The 17,669-nt window shown below is 36.4% G+C and overlaps 1 long non-coding RNA gene across 1 annotated transcript in view; it reads left to right on the top strand.

The window, feature by feature from the left end:
• LOC105475996 (uncharacterized) overlaps positions 1-17,669 on the top strand; it is a 239,627-nt gene that overhangs the window by 201,962 nt on the left and 19,996 nt on the right. The window contains exon 3 of the long non-coding RNA XR_983771.3: positions 9,944-10,088. This is a non-coding gene — a long non-coding RNA (uncharacterized lncRNA). The remainder of the gene's footprint in view (positions 1-9,943; positions 10,089-17,669) is intronic.

Here is a 17,669-nt window from a genome sequence, read left to right as displayed (position 1 = left end):
TCCTGGAACCAATCCCCTGTGTACACTGGGTGACATCTCTAATTAAAGAATAGAGTTTCCAACTGACTATTTTGCAATGAAGGTTGTCACAATAATAATAAAAAAGACAATTCCTATTTCCACTGTCATTTAATAAGTAACATTTTAACATTAAAATAATGAAGCATATCATCCTAGAATTTTTTTTTTTTTTTTTTTTTTTTGCCTCAAGAAAAAGTTGGCCACTTTGGACTGATATTTTTTAAAGCATATATCTAAATCTTTTCAGATAAGGACAATTTTTTTTTAACATTTTATGTTTTGTTATGTGGTACATAATTGTATTCTCAAATATATTTGGGAATTCATGCGTAGAATAATATAATGTGAAATAGAATCCAACAGTCTAAGCTATTATTATTTTAGACAGGGTCTCACTCTGTTGCCCAGGCTGGAGTGCAGTGGTGCAATCATGGCCACTGCAGCCTCGATCTCCCAGATTCAGGTGATTCTCTCATTTTAGCCTCCCAAGTGGCTGGGACTCACCACCACACCTGGCTAATTTTTCTGCATTTTTTTGCTCACCATCACACCTGGCTAATTTTTGCTCACCACCACACCTGGCTAATTTTTCTGTATTTTTTTTGCAGAGATGGGGTTTCTCCACGTTGCCCAGGCTGGTCTCAAACTCCTGGCTCAGGAGCTCCACTGGCCTTGGCCTCCCAAAGTGCTGGGATTACAGGTACGAGCCACTGTGCCCCGGCTAAGCTTTTCTTGAAGTTTATTTTTGTTTAGAGTCAGTTAAACATACTATTTGACGTAGGGGTGGAAGCACATTCTGTCTTTTTGCTTAATTTAGAATATTCTAGGTGGGCTGATAAAAGCCAAAAAACAGCAGCTATTGAATAATATAGCTCTAGCCTCCCTTCTTTGCCTTTCTTTTTAGGCCACAGCAGGACAGGATCTGACAGCCAGAAACTTTAGAAGAGAGCGGTTGTGCATGCTAAGGGCTTCAAATATTTACTTACAAGGAAGACCTCTCAGCTCAGAAACAGGAAAAGAAATTGCACAAATTGCATACACAACAGGAGGAATGTGGCTCTAAATAGCTGCTTATCATGCAGGCCTCCTAGGTCAGAAATCAATCCATTCAGGGGACCATCCTTTCTCACAGATTGGCTGATCCAGGGATATTGTTTTAGAACAGCATTTCTCAGCCTTTACTCTTATATTTTGGGCCAGAATTCTTTCTTGTGAGGGGCTGTCCCATGTGTTATACGATGTTTTGAGAATTCCTGGCTTCTATTTATTAGATGCCACTAGTACCTCCTTCCAATCCTATTGTGTCCCTGGAAAGTTTGGACATGCCAAATTGTTTCTGGGCAAAATTGCTCCCAGTTAAGAGCCACTTGTTTGGAAGAGCTTTAGTCTTGTCCCAACCTGGAGATGTTAGGATCAATCTACTTGAAGTACATGGAAGTATAAAATCATCTTTAAGCACAGATGAAGATCAGGAAGGGGATAAGGATGGATAGTTTTACAGGTTCTCTCCTGTTTAGTCAGAGATTTTTCTTCTTTTGAACATGAATAAAAATAACTGGGAACAAGTTTCAGATGTGCCTGAGTATAAGGAAACTGGTGAACCTTTAAATACCTTAGCTGCCTTCTTTGCATTAATCAGTTTTGATGAAGGTTATGGCTCTTTTATCTTGCTGTTTCTTCTTCAAAAACTACCTCGAGCTATTTGGAAAATATTTTTAAAGTTTTGTCATCTGTCCATTACATTTCCATCATCCACCAAAAACCATCAAAAAAGTTAACTTTGTTCTTTGGGGGAAATCCTTACTTATGTAGGCACCTTCCTCTCAAATATGGACATATGCCTTCCCTTATTTTAGGTTTGGCTGTCTGCCTGGATAGAAAGTAGGAACCGATTTGTATTTTCAATTGAGAAAAGGATTTGTGACCCTTTTGTTTTCCGATAGTGTTTGACAAAAATCTGCAGCTACACACTACCCAGATGTAAAGAGCCTCTTGTTCATCCTAAGAAAGAAATTATAGTTTGACTAGAGGGACTAGAATTGTGTTTGCAAGATACCACTGGGACTAGTAAAAACAGCGAAAGGGTTCAAGTATTAATTAAATGGATATTTTCAAGAGTTTGCTTAATTATGCAGAGTAACACAATACAGAACACAGGTGAGAGAAAAGCATAGTTTGCATGAAGATTCTTATTACTTGGTGCTAGAATAAGTAAATCATACAAATATTGTGCAGGCTAAAATCCATCTCAGTTACTTGATAGAGCTATGTGGGCTGAATCTTATGCTTTTCAGATTTTTGACCCTTGCTTGTGCTCAGAATCCCATTTATTCGAATAAGATTAAGAAATTCTTAGCAAACTATCACAAGAACAGAAAACCAAACACCGCATGTTCTCACTCATAGGTGGGAACTGAACAATGAGATCACTTGGACTCAGAAAGGGGAACATCACACACCGGGGCCTATCATGGGGAGGGGGGCAGGGGGAGGGATTGCACTGGGAGTTATACCTGATGTAAATGACGAGTTGATGGGTGCAGCACACCAACATGGCACAAGTATACATATGTAACAAACCTGCACGTTATGCACATGTACCCTACAACTTAAAGTATAATAATAAATAAATTTAAAAAAAAAAAGATTAAGAAATTCAAGGCTCCCATAATAGAATTGGAGTGTTCATTGATCTTCTATGGAAAAATAGCTAAAAGAGGATAGAGCTAGTAGCCTAGTAGTTCTAGGTTCTCCCAATCCCATGGGTTGGAAATCATTAACTGCTTAGAAAAGTGGTATAATGGGCCCATCAATGATAGACTGGATAAAGAAAATGTGGCACATATACACTATGGAATACTATGCAGCCATAAAAAGGAATGAGATCACGTCCTTTGCAGGGACATGGATGAAGCTGGAAACCATCATCCTCAGCAAACTAACAGGAACAGAAAATCAAACACCACATGTTCTCACTCATAAGTGGGAGTTGAACAATGAGAACACATGGATCCAGGGAGGGGAACAACACACACCAGTGCCTGTCGGGGGTAGGGAGCCAGGGGACGGAGCTTAGAAGATGGGTCAATAGGTGCAGCAAATCACCATGCCACACATATACCTATGTAACCTGCCTGTTCTGCATATGTATCACGGAACTTAAAGTAATTTTTTTTTAAGTGGTATAATGGGATAGAGTCAGAGTGGTACTTTTTTTTTTTTTTTTTTTTTTTTTGCTTAGGTGCTTTGCTTTGTTTGTGAGTGAGGCAAGTCTTATGTTGTAGATATTGCCACACGCACACAAACAACTCCAAAACCCTGCTAGGGCCAAAGCCCTTGGCTTCCTAGAGGTCTGCTTAAAAATCCCTGACATTAGGCAGGTTGATTAATAGGAGAAAATACATATAAATTTATTTAATGTGTATACAGGGGAGCCTTCAGAATGAAGACACAACCCCGCAACATGGTTCAGAAGCCTATATATTATCCTGGCAAAATAGGATATGGGAAGAGGGAGAAAAGGAATTCTGCTGGCAATTCTAGGGAGAATGAATGGATCTGGGAGGAGATTGTAAATAATTTTCTTTGACAATGAAAGGGTCTATTCAGGTGTGGTCTTACATTCTTGGTCTTACAGAGAAGGGAGGAAAAAGCAGTTGTTCCCTTTGGTGGATCTGGACTTCAGGCAGATAAAAGAACGTCAACTTCTTTGGCAAATACATTGAGGGATGGGGAAGGTCAGAGACCAAAGGCTGCTTCTTTGGTTCAGCATGTCAGTTGGCCATATTTTGGGGTATAAATCTGAGCTTCAACAATACAAATAAGCAAACAATTAAAAACTGACCTCTGATATTTAAAGTTTCTTCTGGCCGGGCGCGGTGGCTCAAGCCTGTAATCCCAGCACTTTGGGAGGCCGAGACGGGCGGATCACGAGGTCAGGAGATCGAGACCATCCTGGCGAACACGGTGAAACCCCGTCTCTACTAAAGAAATACAAAAAAACTAGCCGGGCGAGGTGGCGGGCGCCTGTAGTCCCAGCTACTCTGGAGGCTGAGGCCGGAGAATGGCGTAAACCCGGGAGGCGGAGCTTGCAGTGAGCTGAGATCCGGCCACTGCACTCCAGCCTGGGCTACAGAGCAAGACTCCGTCTCAAAAAAAAAAAAAAAAAAAAAAAAAAAAAAAAAAAGTTTCTTCTGTGGTCTGATTGCCTAGTTCATTTCTGGGAAGTACCCTTTCAAGAAAACCTGTGTTACCAATGAACTTTGGGTTGACAGAGTTCTATTATGTTCTCCTAACCACTTTTCCTAGGAAATTAAATGATTATAATTTCATCTCTTTTTTTTTTCTTTTCCATCAATAACTATCTGAATACATATTCAAGTCTATTTTTGTTGCTTTGCTCAGAATTATGGAAAATTTCTCAAATATTACTTGTGAAAAAGGTCCTTGACTTAAATTTTTATTTTTCTTCTCCATCCTATTTCTTTGCAGATGCTGAGAATTTAATGATCATTGCCTCTATGCTGCTTTTATACTCAAATTTGTTTCAGTTAACTGCCCTTCTCCAATAATTTACCACTGGCTTCCCGCAGGCCCTTTGTGTGACACATAACCTGCTTCTTGCTAAATGTGAGAGCTTTTATTGCATTTCTATAAATATACCCAAATTTCATTTTCATAGTAATGATATTTTCAGATTATCACTGTATTTTTTTCTTAGGTTATTTGCACATGACGATATAAACGTTTTCTGCTTTCAAATTGGCCATGTGCCTCTCTGGAGCAAATGTTCCTTGAGGATAGACAGTTATTGATAAACCCACATAGCATCACTTACAGTAACCCTAGAACAGATTGAGTATCTAGGAGCTCAGCGAGAGCAGACAGAAAGTGAGATAGGAGCAGGGAGAACTATAATCCTGATGCCTGCAAAAGTAATTTGGGAGGAAGTGAATTATTCTCTTTCTGGTAACACTGGGGAAGAATAAGGCAGTGATAGTGTAAATAGGAAACACACAACTAAAGCAGTCACTGGATAAAGAAAATGTGGTACATATACACCATGGAATACTATGCAGCCATAAAAAGGAATGAGATCATGTCCTTTGCAGGGACATGGATGAAGCTGGAAGGCATCATCCTCAGCAAACTAACACAGGAACAGAAAATCAAACACCACATGTTCTCATAAGTGGGAGTTGAAAATGAGAACACATGGACACAGGGAGGGGAACAACACACACCAGATAGTGTAAATAGGAAAAACACACAACTAAAGCATCTGATGAAGTTATAACAAAGACTTTTCTACAGACAGAACTCCTTGTACACTGTACCATCCTCACACCATAATTTGATTGTCAGAAGAGCAGATTGTCAGTTCTTATACAAGCGACTTGATAGTATTTTATGTTCATATTAGTTTGATGCATAATGTCCTTAGCTATGTTTCATATAGTCCCAGGATATATATTCTGAATACATAGTCAAGTCTCATTGTGACGCTTTGCTCACAGTTGCAGGAAATTTCCCCAATATTGTGCAAAATGACATGCCTTCCATCGAAATTTATGTAAGAAGGTACTGACATACATCTCACACCAAGTACTGCTGCTCTTTCATGGTTAGTCCTTTACAGGCTCCTGTAGAACCTCTTCTACATACACTTGTGTAGTGACTGTAGATGGTGTCTGTTTTGTTCACCACTGTGTCTCCAGTGTTCTGAATGGTGCTTAGTACATAGTAGACTTACAATAAATACTGTTGAAGGAAACTGATATTCAGAGGTCTTACGTGTCTGGTTGATAAGTATATAGCTCAAGCTAGTAAGCTTCAAAACAAAAATTCCAGTCCAGATCTATATGGTTCCAAATTCATTCTTCTATTATGTTTACCCTTCTATAATATCATTTATTGAATGAATCCTTTTTTGCTATTTTTAGCAAAACAATTTATGAAGTGTATGAAACAATACACAAAAGCTCTGATTAAGCATTATTATGTAATATCCAATACATATACATAATGTATGAGACTTTAGAAAGCATAATATCAACACTGGTGAACCCACTGTTGAGGCTAAAAACTGGAACATTATCAACATCATTGAGTTACGTGCATATTCTTCCAAAATTCCATTCCTTTACCACCTTTCCAGAAGTAACTGATGTATTTATTACTCTTTCTTTCTACAATAAATTTGCCAAATACATAGCAATCCCTACATAAAGGCAGTTTCTAAAACAAATAACAGTTCAAAATTGATAACATGTAATGATTATGTATATAGTATATATTATGTCATTTCATGTATTATGCAATTTTCTTCAACTGACTTTTTTCACTCAACATTGTTTATCTATTATGTTGCTAGTAGCTATAATGTATTCATTTTCACAATTCTATAGTATGACTATGCTATAATCAATTTGTTTTTTCTGTAAATTGATTTTTGTTACCTGATTTTTTTCTATTACTGACAACAGCTATTGTTGACAATTATAAAATTCTGGTACATATCTTTTAGGTCTCACATGCAAATTTCTCTAGGTTTTGTTTCTAGGAGTAACATTGCTGTGTTATAGGTAAGTTAGTGTTTAGATGTATGAGTGTTTTTCAAATAAGATGTTTCCAATTATGCTTAAATTATAGCAGAGCTGTATATATTTTTTATCAATTTACTTCTTACCAACAATAGATATTATCTCAATTTATTATGATCCTACTTTGTACTTCTTTGATTACTGAAGAGGCTGGATCATTTGTACTTTCTCTGATCTGAAGTGCCGGTTTGGCCATTTACTAGTTTTTTGAGGGGAGAGAGGAAGTTGTCATTTTATTCTCAATGCGGAGGAGTTCGTTACACTTAATGAATACTAATTATTTGTTGACTCTAAAAGTTACAACTAGTTTGTAACTTTATATTATGGTGTCTTTAGATAAACAAAAGTTCTTCCTATTAATGTAGGTGAGCTTAGCATTGTTTAAAAATTTATAGTTAATATTTTCTCTATTCTGAGTTCACAAAGATTATCTTCTATATTTTTCTTTCAAAGTTTTAAAATTTTCCCTTTTGCATTAAATTTTTGATCTACCTGGAATTGATGCCTATATATAATATAGTTTATTATATAAACAAATAATACTTGTATTTATTTTTTATTATTATTAGCTTAGTTCCTTTCTCCAGTGATCATATAATCCTTGCCATATATAAGGCTCTGTTATGTATAGATCTGTTTCTGGGTTCTCTATTTTTTTTAGGAATTCTGTCCTAGTGTCCAATGATCTTTCCTTATTAATTGACACAACTTTATAATAAACTTGGTATCTGGTAGCGCAATTTTGCTTTCCTATCCTTCTTCAATACTTTACCCATTGAGCCTTTGCCTTTTCAAATAAATTTTAGAATTAGCTTGTCAAGTTTCTCAAAAACCTTGTTAGATTGGAAAAAAATTAAATCTGTAGTTTAATTTGAGGAGAAATTTCAGGAGACATTTTTATTATATTGTTTATGATATTGGAAACAAATTAAATCTATAGTTCAATTTAAGGTGACATTTTTATGGTATTGAGTTATCCCATCCCATGAACATGGCATATTTCCCTTTTCATATTTATGTCTTTTAAAAATAGCTTTCAAAAATTTTTAAGTCTTTCTTCTTTAGTTTCTTACATATCCTCTTAAAAACATTGGCTGGGCGCGGTGGCTCACACCTGTAATCCTAGCACTTTGAGAGGCCGAGGTGGGCGGATCATGAGGTCAGGAGATCGAGACCATCCTGGCTAATATGGTGAAACCCTGTCTCTACTAAAAATACAAAAAATTAGCTGGGCGCAGTAGCAGACGCCTGTAGTCCTAGCTATTCAGGAGGCTGAGGCAGGAGAATGGTGTGAACCCAGGAGGCGGAGTTTACAGTGAGCAAAGATTGTGCCACTGCACTCCAGCCTGGGCCACAGAGTGAGACTCTATCTCAAAAAAAAAAAAAAAAAAAAAAAAAAAATCTATTCATTGTACTTATATTCTTTGTAATAACAAAAATATGTAATTCTAAAGTGTTTTCTAGTTGTAGTATATTAACACAATAAAATTTGCATATTGTTATAGTCAGACACCTTGCTAAATACTCATTAATTCTTGCATTTTGTTAGTAGATGGGGTTCTTATGTAGGTAATCAAATCACCTTTTAATAGTGACAGTCTGGTTTCTTTCCATATTTATTGTATTTTCTTCTCTTTCAAACTAGATAGGATCTTCAGCATAATGTTGAATAGAGGTAGTGATTTGGGGTATCTATCTTTTTCTTTTTCATGGTACTAAATTGAATGCCCACATTACATCATTAATATTTGCTACGTCATTAATATTTGCTATGGGTTATTTTTCTCATTGTAAATGCTTCTTAGCAGATAAGGAAAACTGTCTTCTATTCCTGTTTTACTAAGTATTTAGTTTAGTTTTGTTGGAAAAGTGTTGGATTATAGAAAATTTTTTTTTCTGCATCTATTGAGATGATTATATTTTTTCTCATTTAACCTGGAAATATAGTGGTTTACACTTATAAAATTTTAATGTTAAGCCACCTTTGATTACTGGAGTAAACAACCTCTTCTTGATATATTCTCTTTTTTAACACTTGACTACATTTGGATGCCTAGTAATTTCTTACCTTCTAAAAAATTACCTAGTAATTTCTTACCTTTAAAAAAAATTTCTTACCTTTAAAAAGTAAGCTGACCAAATTTTATACATTTCTCATGTACATGATGGCTTCAAAATTTACACATTATGGAATAGCAAAATTGAGCTAATTTACAAATACATTACCTCACATACTTATTTTTCATGGTGAGAACACTTAAAACTTATTCTCTTAGCAATTTTCAAGATTATAATACATTGTTATTAATTATAGTCACCATATGATACAATAGATCTCTGGACATTAGTCATCCATGCTGATATTTTGTATTTTGATCAATATTTTCCCAATCTCTTTCCCATCCCCAGTCTCTGCTAACTACCATTCTATACTCTATTTCTATGAGTTCAACATTTTTAGAGTCCACAAATAAGTGAGATCATGGGGGTATTTGTCTGTCTGTGCCTGGCTTATTTCACTGAACATAATGTCCTCCAGGTTCATCCATTTTGTCAAAAATGGTAGAATTTTGTCTTTAAGGCTGAATATCCCATTGTATATTCCATTGTGTATATAAACCACATTTTCTTTATTCACTCATCCACTGAAAGATACTGAGGTCGATTCCATATCCTGGCTATTGCAAATTATGCTACAATAAACATGGTGGTGTGCATATCTCTGACATAGATTTTATTTTTGGATATACATACCCAGTAGTGGGGTGGCTGCTGAATTACTAATATTTTCTCATACATGTGAATGCGATTGGTCTCTACTTTTACTAGATTTTCATGATTTTTGTATTCGAGGTAAAACTAGACTCAAAAAACGGTTAAGAAAGTATTTTTTTCCCCTAATTTCTGATGAATTTTGTAAATCATTGAAACATGTGGCAGACTGTGCTTTCTGAAAATGGCCACAGCAATTTTTCAGTCCCACAACTTCTACCAGAACCTTTCTATTCTTTTTAGGAGGTGAGGTCTATTTTCCTTTCCCTTAAAACGTGGTGGAACTTTGTGACTGAGTCAACAAGCAGAGCGAGGCAGACGTGATGTGTCCTGACTTCTAAGGCTAAGTGATGAAACGTCAAGCGTCATGCCCTAGGGATGATCTTGGGATGCTCACCTTGGGAACAAAGCCACCATGTTGAGAAGTCCAAGTCATATGGGGTGGTCGCATATGTAGGCATTCTGGCTGACAGACCCCATCAAGGTCTCAGACAGTTGCCTGCACCAACCCCAGATGTGTGAATGATTGAACTTTGATTGGATTTCAGCCTCCAGCCTTTGAGCTGCTCCAGGTGATGTGAGTGGAACAGAGAGGAATGAGCTCCATTGAGCTCTGCTCACACTAAAGGACCACGATCAACATAAATGTTAATTCAGTACTAAAGGACCACGATCAACATAAATGTTAATTCGGTAAGTTTTGGAGTGGTTTGCTACTCAGCACTAGATAGCATATAGTTTGGCAAATTTTATTTGTAAACATTTGGGTTTTAGTCACATTTATTTGGTTACATTGCTATCAAAACTTTTCCATATTGTCCCAGTTTTCAAATCTGTGTTATAAAATTGTTCATAGTATTACATAGTTAATTAAACCCCTTATGTTTAACCAAAAAGCAAACTATTAAAATCTTGACAGATATTTTTACTCATCACTAGCAATTTCAGTCTATTTACATTTTATTGTGTGCAAATATATTTGAAACTGTTTTCACCACCTTCCTTGGTGTTTTCTATTTGTTTCACTTTCATTTATTTTTTTTTTTCTACGTTGGGTTTATTTTTTCCTTATTTGATTTTTCCACACCTTACTACTCTATTTTTATTCCTTAATGATTATTATAAACATTTTTACCAGGCATAATTGGTAATTTAAAAGTCTTAAAGAGAGCCAGTATCTTAACTATTCTAAAGAACACAGGGACCCTAGAACCATCTACCTCTGACTAATACGTTCCAAATTACAAGTATATATTTGGTGCAGCATTGTATAATATAACCTCTTGTGATAATAGAAGTGTTCTATATCTGTTTTATCCAAAACAGTAGCCTCTATTAGTATATGTCTATTGATCACAAGAAATGTGGCCAGTGTGACTCAGGAACTAAATTTTTTAACTTCATTGTATTTAAATTTAAATGGCAGCTTGTGGCTAGTAGATTCTCTATTGAACAGGGTCAGCGTCGTATTTTTGTTGTCTTTATGAACTCATAATTTAGTCATTTTATTATGTATTTTATATTACTTCCTTTTAGATTAATTTACATATTTAACAATTTCTTGGATCAACATTTCTTCTTGCATTTTAGAACTTGTTACAATCTTTCCTTCTTTAAAGATATCTTTTAGAAGGTATGTTAGTAAAGATTTGCTAGTGGTAAACTCGGGTTTTAATTTTGGACATGTGTTTGACAATGTCCTTGAAAAATAACTTTTATAGCAACACAATTCTAGGTTGATAGTTATTTCTCTCAGTATTTTGAATATATTACTCTATGAACTCTGGTTTCCATTGAAGCTATTGAAAAATCTGCTGTTAGACGAAATCATCCTCTTTTTAGGCACTCTGGTTTCTTCTCTGGCTCTCTTTCAGATACGTTATCTTTGGTGCTCTGAAATTTTACGTTTTGTGGATTTTTTTGCTTGGTCTGCTTGGTATATATTGTGCATTTTGTATTGTAGATGTGTGCCTATCCAAAAACTCAGGGAATTCTCAGCTTACGTCTCCGTCTTCCCAATATTGCCTCTTTTCCATTCTCTATTATTTTTTAGAGTACAATTACATGTATGTTTGACCTTCTCATTTTTATTCTGTCTTCAGTAGTTCTTTTTATATTTTCATGTCCTTGTCTCTCAGTGCTGCAAGTTCTACAGCTCTTACTTCTAGTTCATTGTCTCTTCATCTCTAATATGTTATTTAATACACCACTGAGCTTTTAATTTCAATAAATCTATTTTTTTCTAAAATTTCTACTTCATCTTTCTATAATCAGTTTGCTTGGTTATTTTTAATAATTTCTTGTTCCTCGCTTTTATTATTTTAAAAATTTCCTAGATGTTTTATAATTTGATCATTTTCTATTTACCATCAGCTAATTCCAATGTCTCCAATATTTGGTAGTTTTTTGTGTGGTTTCAGCTGATTCCCACTCATGGTGGCCTATTTTATTTATGGTTGGGCAAATTAAAATTTTTGAGCTTATTTATTTGTTTTTATTATTATACTTTAAGTTCTAGGGTACATGTGCATAACGTGCAGGTTTGTTACATATGTATACTTGTGCCATGTTGCTGTGCTGCACCCATCAACTCGTCAGTACCCATCAACTCGTCATTTACATCAGGTATAACTCCCAATGCAATCCCTCCCCCCTCCCCCCTCCCCATGATAGGCCCCGGTGTGTGATGTCCCCCTTCCTGAGTCCAAGTGATCTCGTTGTTCAGTTCCCACCTATGAGTGAGAACATGCGGTGTTTGGTTTTCTGTCCTTGTGATAGTTTGCTAAGAATGATGGTTTCCAGCTGCATCCATGTCCCTACAAAGGACACAAACTCATCCTTTTTTATGGCTGCATAGTATTCCATGGTGTATATGTGCCACATTTTCTTAATCCAGTCTGTCACTGATGGACATTTGGGTTGATTCCAAGTCTTTGCTATTGTGACTAGTGCCGCAATAAACATACGTGTACATGTGTCTTTATAGCAGCATGATTTTCTTTGAGAATTCAGAAGGCCGAATGTGTAGAATAGCTTTCTGCCACATAAGATGTACATTTACTTTTACTGGAGCCAAAGGAACACGGATCTACAGTCACTTTAACTTCTGTGGAGGATCCTACCTTCATACTAGGCATCCTGACCTTGAAGAATGGCTGAGGCACCTCCTGAGCCAGGGACCGTTCTTAGAATCAGGGAAACTTGGCTTTTGTGTTTGCTTACTGGCATAATTCAGGGTATAGCTCCCTGTTTCTTTTCTTCTTTCTCCACTTTCTCCTTCCAATATCTTTTCTTTGTCTTCATCTTTGGTGATTTCTACAGGTTTTTGTTGTTGTCGTTGTTGTTGTTGTTGTTGTTGTTTTTTTGTTTTGTTTTGTTTTTTTTTTAACCCCAACACTGCTTTAAAAAATAAGTTTGTTGTAGTTATGCAGGATCAAATTGCATTGCCATCCATGGGCCATTAGGAACATGTATCTCATAATCCTACTAACAGCAGAAGTCAGCCCATTATTATTACTGACTGCACACTGGCTTCTTCTAGAGCCCTGCAGCATCTCTGGATTGGTGTAAGGTGTTTATTATGGAGTTTCCAGCACTGGAATTAGATTGATTCACTTTATTTTCCTTGCCTGCCAGATTTGTTCAGGCTTCATGAAAATCCAATTATGTTGTCAGATAATTAAACTAATTATTTTAATAAAATATGCACAAAAATATTAAATTATGTGAAAAGTAGATATAGGTTTTACATTTATAGTCTTCCTTGAGAAAATGTTTTACAGCATACTTGTATATATATTTTTTTCTTTTCCAAATTCATATTATCTAAGATTACAGGGAAAGGAAATGTGAAAAAAAATACTGAATTTGGGATCAGAAAAACTAGTCTGTAATCTCAGCTTAGACATTAAGCATATGATTTTCAACAATGTAATTAACTCCAATGAGCCTGTGTTTTCTCATCTGTATAATGGGATAATTTTGATTTTGTACAGTCATTATGAGATTTAAATCAATTAAACAATATCGTGCATGTGGAATTACCCATCATGGTGTCCAGCACATAGTAGATACTTGCACAGGATTAATTTTTCTTTCCTTCTCATGACATCTATGAGTTTATGTGACTAGATGTCACATACATTTCTGAAAATATATCTTGAATTTTTTATTGATCTTTATTTACTTCTAGGATAACCTATCAGCTTTACCTCTGTACTAAGAGTTAATTTTTAAAAATAAGACAGAGTGTCACTCCTACCTATACAAATTAAGCCACCTTCAAGATATGGAAAGTTAGATCTGATTGTAGTTAAAAATGTGAACAATGCTTGTGTAACTTTAGTCAACATCTGGAACTGATCTAGAAAACTTTGATTAACAGAACCAGCCTGATGAATCCCAGATGTTTTAGGAAGGCTGCATTTTCTAGGCTCACTGGATCATGAAAGTGAATACATTCAAGGAAGGGAAACATTTAAAAGAAGTAGGTGTCAAAATGGCTGAGGGGATATTTGGATATTGGTTCACTTGTGGGGGAGAGGAAGTCTCCTTAAATGAATATCTCCTTTTAGGTTTTATCTATGTTAAGACAAAAATCTGATTTTTGATTTCCTCAATAATATATCTTGAAACTTCACTTACATTTATAGTTGCAAAATAGATTTTTGAACATCTACTATATGCAAGTTCGTGCAGTTAGACAAATAATAGTCCCTGCCTTTGATGATTCAGTTTAGCAAGGGAGATCGTCATGTGAACAATAACTGCAATCAATTATAACTGCTGGAATGAAAGGCTGAGTACAGAAAGTATCAGGTCTTCCAATGAAGATGGGAAGGTTCCATGGAGTAGGAGACACAGGGCTCAAGATCTCTATCTGTTACTTCTACAAGTGGCATTCAGCTGTGCTCGTATAATACAACTTCCATAGTATGGTAAGTTCCATAGATCACTGGACAATTTGTCATGCCACGAAACTATATTTAGAACAGCAATTTCTGAAATGAAAAACTAAAGTATTTTGACAATCCAGTGTCACAATGGTAAAATCTTGTTTAGTAATCTTATGGCCTTTCCATCCTTTGGTAAAGCTCCTAGAAAAGCAATAAATATTTTAGTATTTCCCACAAATTGTGCTCTCCACTAAAGGAATGCATTCACCTTTTGCAACCTTTTTCTCACTCTCATGAATGCCTGATGCTGTGGACAGGAAAAAAATCAGAAATGTTCTGAGTTCAAAATTACTTTAGAAGTCTTTGGGAGAAAACACATACCTTTTTTGTTTTGTGTTTGTTTGTGTTTGTTTGTGTTTATGTTTTGTGACATACTTTAGCTCTCGTAAAATCTGCTCCATGTTTTTCCCCAAGGAAATCTACTCTGAGTGAAAAGAAAACCTATACCCTAAGGAGAGGAGCCCAATGCCCTATTGACAGAAATTTTGAAAAGAATTAAATTTATTATTAATAGCATGTTTTCAGAGGTAGAAGAAAGTATACAATAGTAACTGGATAACAGAATATGTAAGGCTAATTCTTACACAAATGGTTTTCAGTGAAAACTAAAGGGCCATCAGGCTCAAATGTGCTTAACTCCTTTCTTTATCCAGCCATAAGTGGCAATTTTTCCCTTTCGTTTTCAACAAAGGAGGTTCACTGCCTCCTTCTCTTTCATCCAGAGCTAAACTGCCCCTAAACTCCTATCAATCCTTTACCTGAGATAACAGATATGCTTGTTCCCATGTTCAGAGATTCTTCAACCAGCAGATAAGGACAGTCTCAGACAATTTCCTGAGATTCCAGCCCTTCTTATCGAATCAATGCCTACTTGTTTTTCAAAATTTGGGGTTTAGATATTTCCTCTGAAAGAACTCCCCAGTCCTTCTAGGCTCGTTAAGATCCACATGCTACCTACAGCCATATGATTCTGTCACATGGCCCTCATCACGCCTGTAATTACATGTGTAGGTAAGTTCAAACTTTCCCTCTGAAGATCTGAGATTGCAGTTTGTTGAAATAAACTGGCAATAGACAGATTCACAGGAGAAAAGCCATCACAAATTTATTTGATCATAGTTTTACATGACATGGGAGGCGTCAGACTGAAGACCCCAAAGATCCAGGGTGAACTATCCATTTTTATGCTTAGGTAGATGAAACATGACCAGCCATGTAGAAATATGATTAAACAAAAAGGATGTGATCTAATAGTAATAGACTGAGGGGCGGGAAACCCAGCAAGCCCTGCTTGTTTGGATTCTTCTCTGTGCAGCATTCCTTCTGAGCATGGGGCAGTGCCCTCTTTGGAATGGAGGGTCTTACGACCTGCAGTGAAACAAGGGAGGCCAGAGAATTTCTTTATGGCTAATTCTCACACAGAAAGGTAGGGGAAAGTTGGAGTCATATTTTTTAGGTTTTATGGCTGGCTTTGGGGAAAGGGGGTTCTGGTTTTTATGGCTCACCATGGGGAAGAGGAATTATAGTTTCTATGGCTAGCCTCTGTGGAGAATGCGGGGTGAGAGACAGGAGGGCAAAGATAGAAACTTTGCTTTTGAGGCCGCCGCTTTGGGGGATCATTTTCTGAGCCTCAATACATGCTCAGTGTCCATCTTTCTCACATGATTGTAAGTTCCAGGACAGCCAAACATTTTGTGTCTGTATTCACCACCGTATTTCCAGATCATTGTATTTTCTCACTAGATACTTGAAAAGAATACAAATATTCTTAATAGTGTACCAGTTTAACCCCTCATCATGTCTTGCTGGATCAGTCTAAAAGGTATTTCTTTAAAGCCCTCAGCCTACTATTCTGTATCTGGGGTGATGTTCCCATAAATGATTATTTCCTGACTTTCAGGTTTCAGCTGAAACCTTCTCTCTTCATGGAGATCGTGTGTCATTTATCTATGTGGGGGAATTTCCAGTTAGTTTACCTTATTTGTTTTTTTCATAGTGCTCATCAAGATTTATATTTATATATTAAATTTTTCTTTACTTATTCAGTGGCTATGCTGAGCGAAGGACTGTGTCAATAGGGCTTAGTAAGGAAGATGCTCTGTTTTTTTTGTTTGTTTGTTTGTTTTGTTTTTTTTTTTCTGTTTTCCCCAAATAAATAGAAGTTGCATGTGTAAATGTTTAGTGAATGCCTAGGCTCATGGGCTGTGGTTTTGCATCTTGATTATTCTAGTATCAAGAATGGTTCTTTACACATATTAGGAGCTCAAATTTTTATTAAATGAAGGAATGCAAAAATAATGTCTTAGAGTTATCTAAACCATAGGACTTTTGCAATATCTTATCATATAAAACTTGCCATTTATACTTATTAGCAATAAATCCAAATGAGATGAATTGCACATCTAAGAAAAGAAAACACCAATTACCAAAATGTATCTATATAACTTTTATTCAGGAAGCATTAACACGTGGTGTGCAAGGTGCTACTGAACCTCTGTAAGACAGAGATCATCTACTAAAGTGGTTTTATTATTGTAACTGTGGTGAGTCTTCTCTTAATATTCAGGAGTGTTACTATGAATATAGGACAAGATGATTGACATTCCTCTCCTCGTCTATTAAGAGTAGCAGCAAATCCAAAATCATCTTTTTTCCAGAGTTCCCCTAGGGCTAAATACTCAGAGCCAGATTCCCAGTGCTGCCCTTGGGGAATGGGAAGGTGCCTCAGAGAGGAAATTCTGATGTGCAGAGCCTGTGGTCCCCGGGAGTGCTAAGGCCCATCCTCTTCTGGAGCTCCAGGGCAGGGTCGTCAGGTACTCGGGAGCTTAGGGGCTGACCTGAGTCTTTTGCTGAGGACACTATCACGTGCTTGGGGGTGATGCCTCTTTAAAGTGGTTCTGTCACTTCCCTGGCTACGGACAGTATCAGAGTGTGCGTCAAGATTGAGATGCACATCTATTCTTCCAACTCCCAGGCTCAGAACCAACAGTCCCAGTCCTGGGGCTGCTCTGATTTTAAACTAAAAAATAGGAAAGGCTTAGTTCTGCTTTTTTCTTTCCCCCCGACCTCCCCAAGGAGAGTGGGGTCACCCAGTCAATACCAATCTCTGTTAAGTAAAATGATTTTTTAGTGATTCCAAGCACTTTTCTCTCTGGAAAATATGAGTGATGAGTTGGTGTTTCTGGAGTGCAGGATTCCCACCCCAGTCACCCACCCAGCCTCTCCAAAGAAGGTAGGACTCATTTTTTCCTTATTCTTTTACCCTTTTGAAATCTTTCTCCCCTCTCGGTCTCAGCAAGAACGATACTTTTAAAGTTTA

Source organism: Macaca nemestrina, chromosome 8 (assembly GCF_043159975.1).
Source record: "Macaca nemestrina isolate mMacNem1 chromosome 8, mMacNem.hap1, whole genome shotgun sequence".
Classification (NCBI taxonomy): Eukaryota; Metazoa; Chordata; class Mammalia; order Primates; family Cercopithecidae; genus Macaca; species Macaca nemestrina.
Note: the sequence above shows the minus strand (reverse complement) of the source record. Positions and strands in the feature narration are given on the sequence as shown.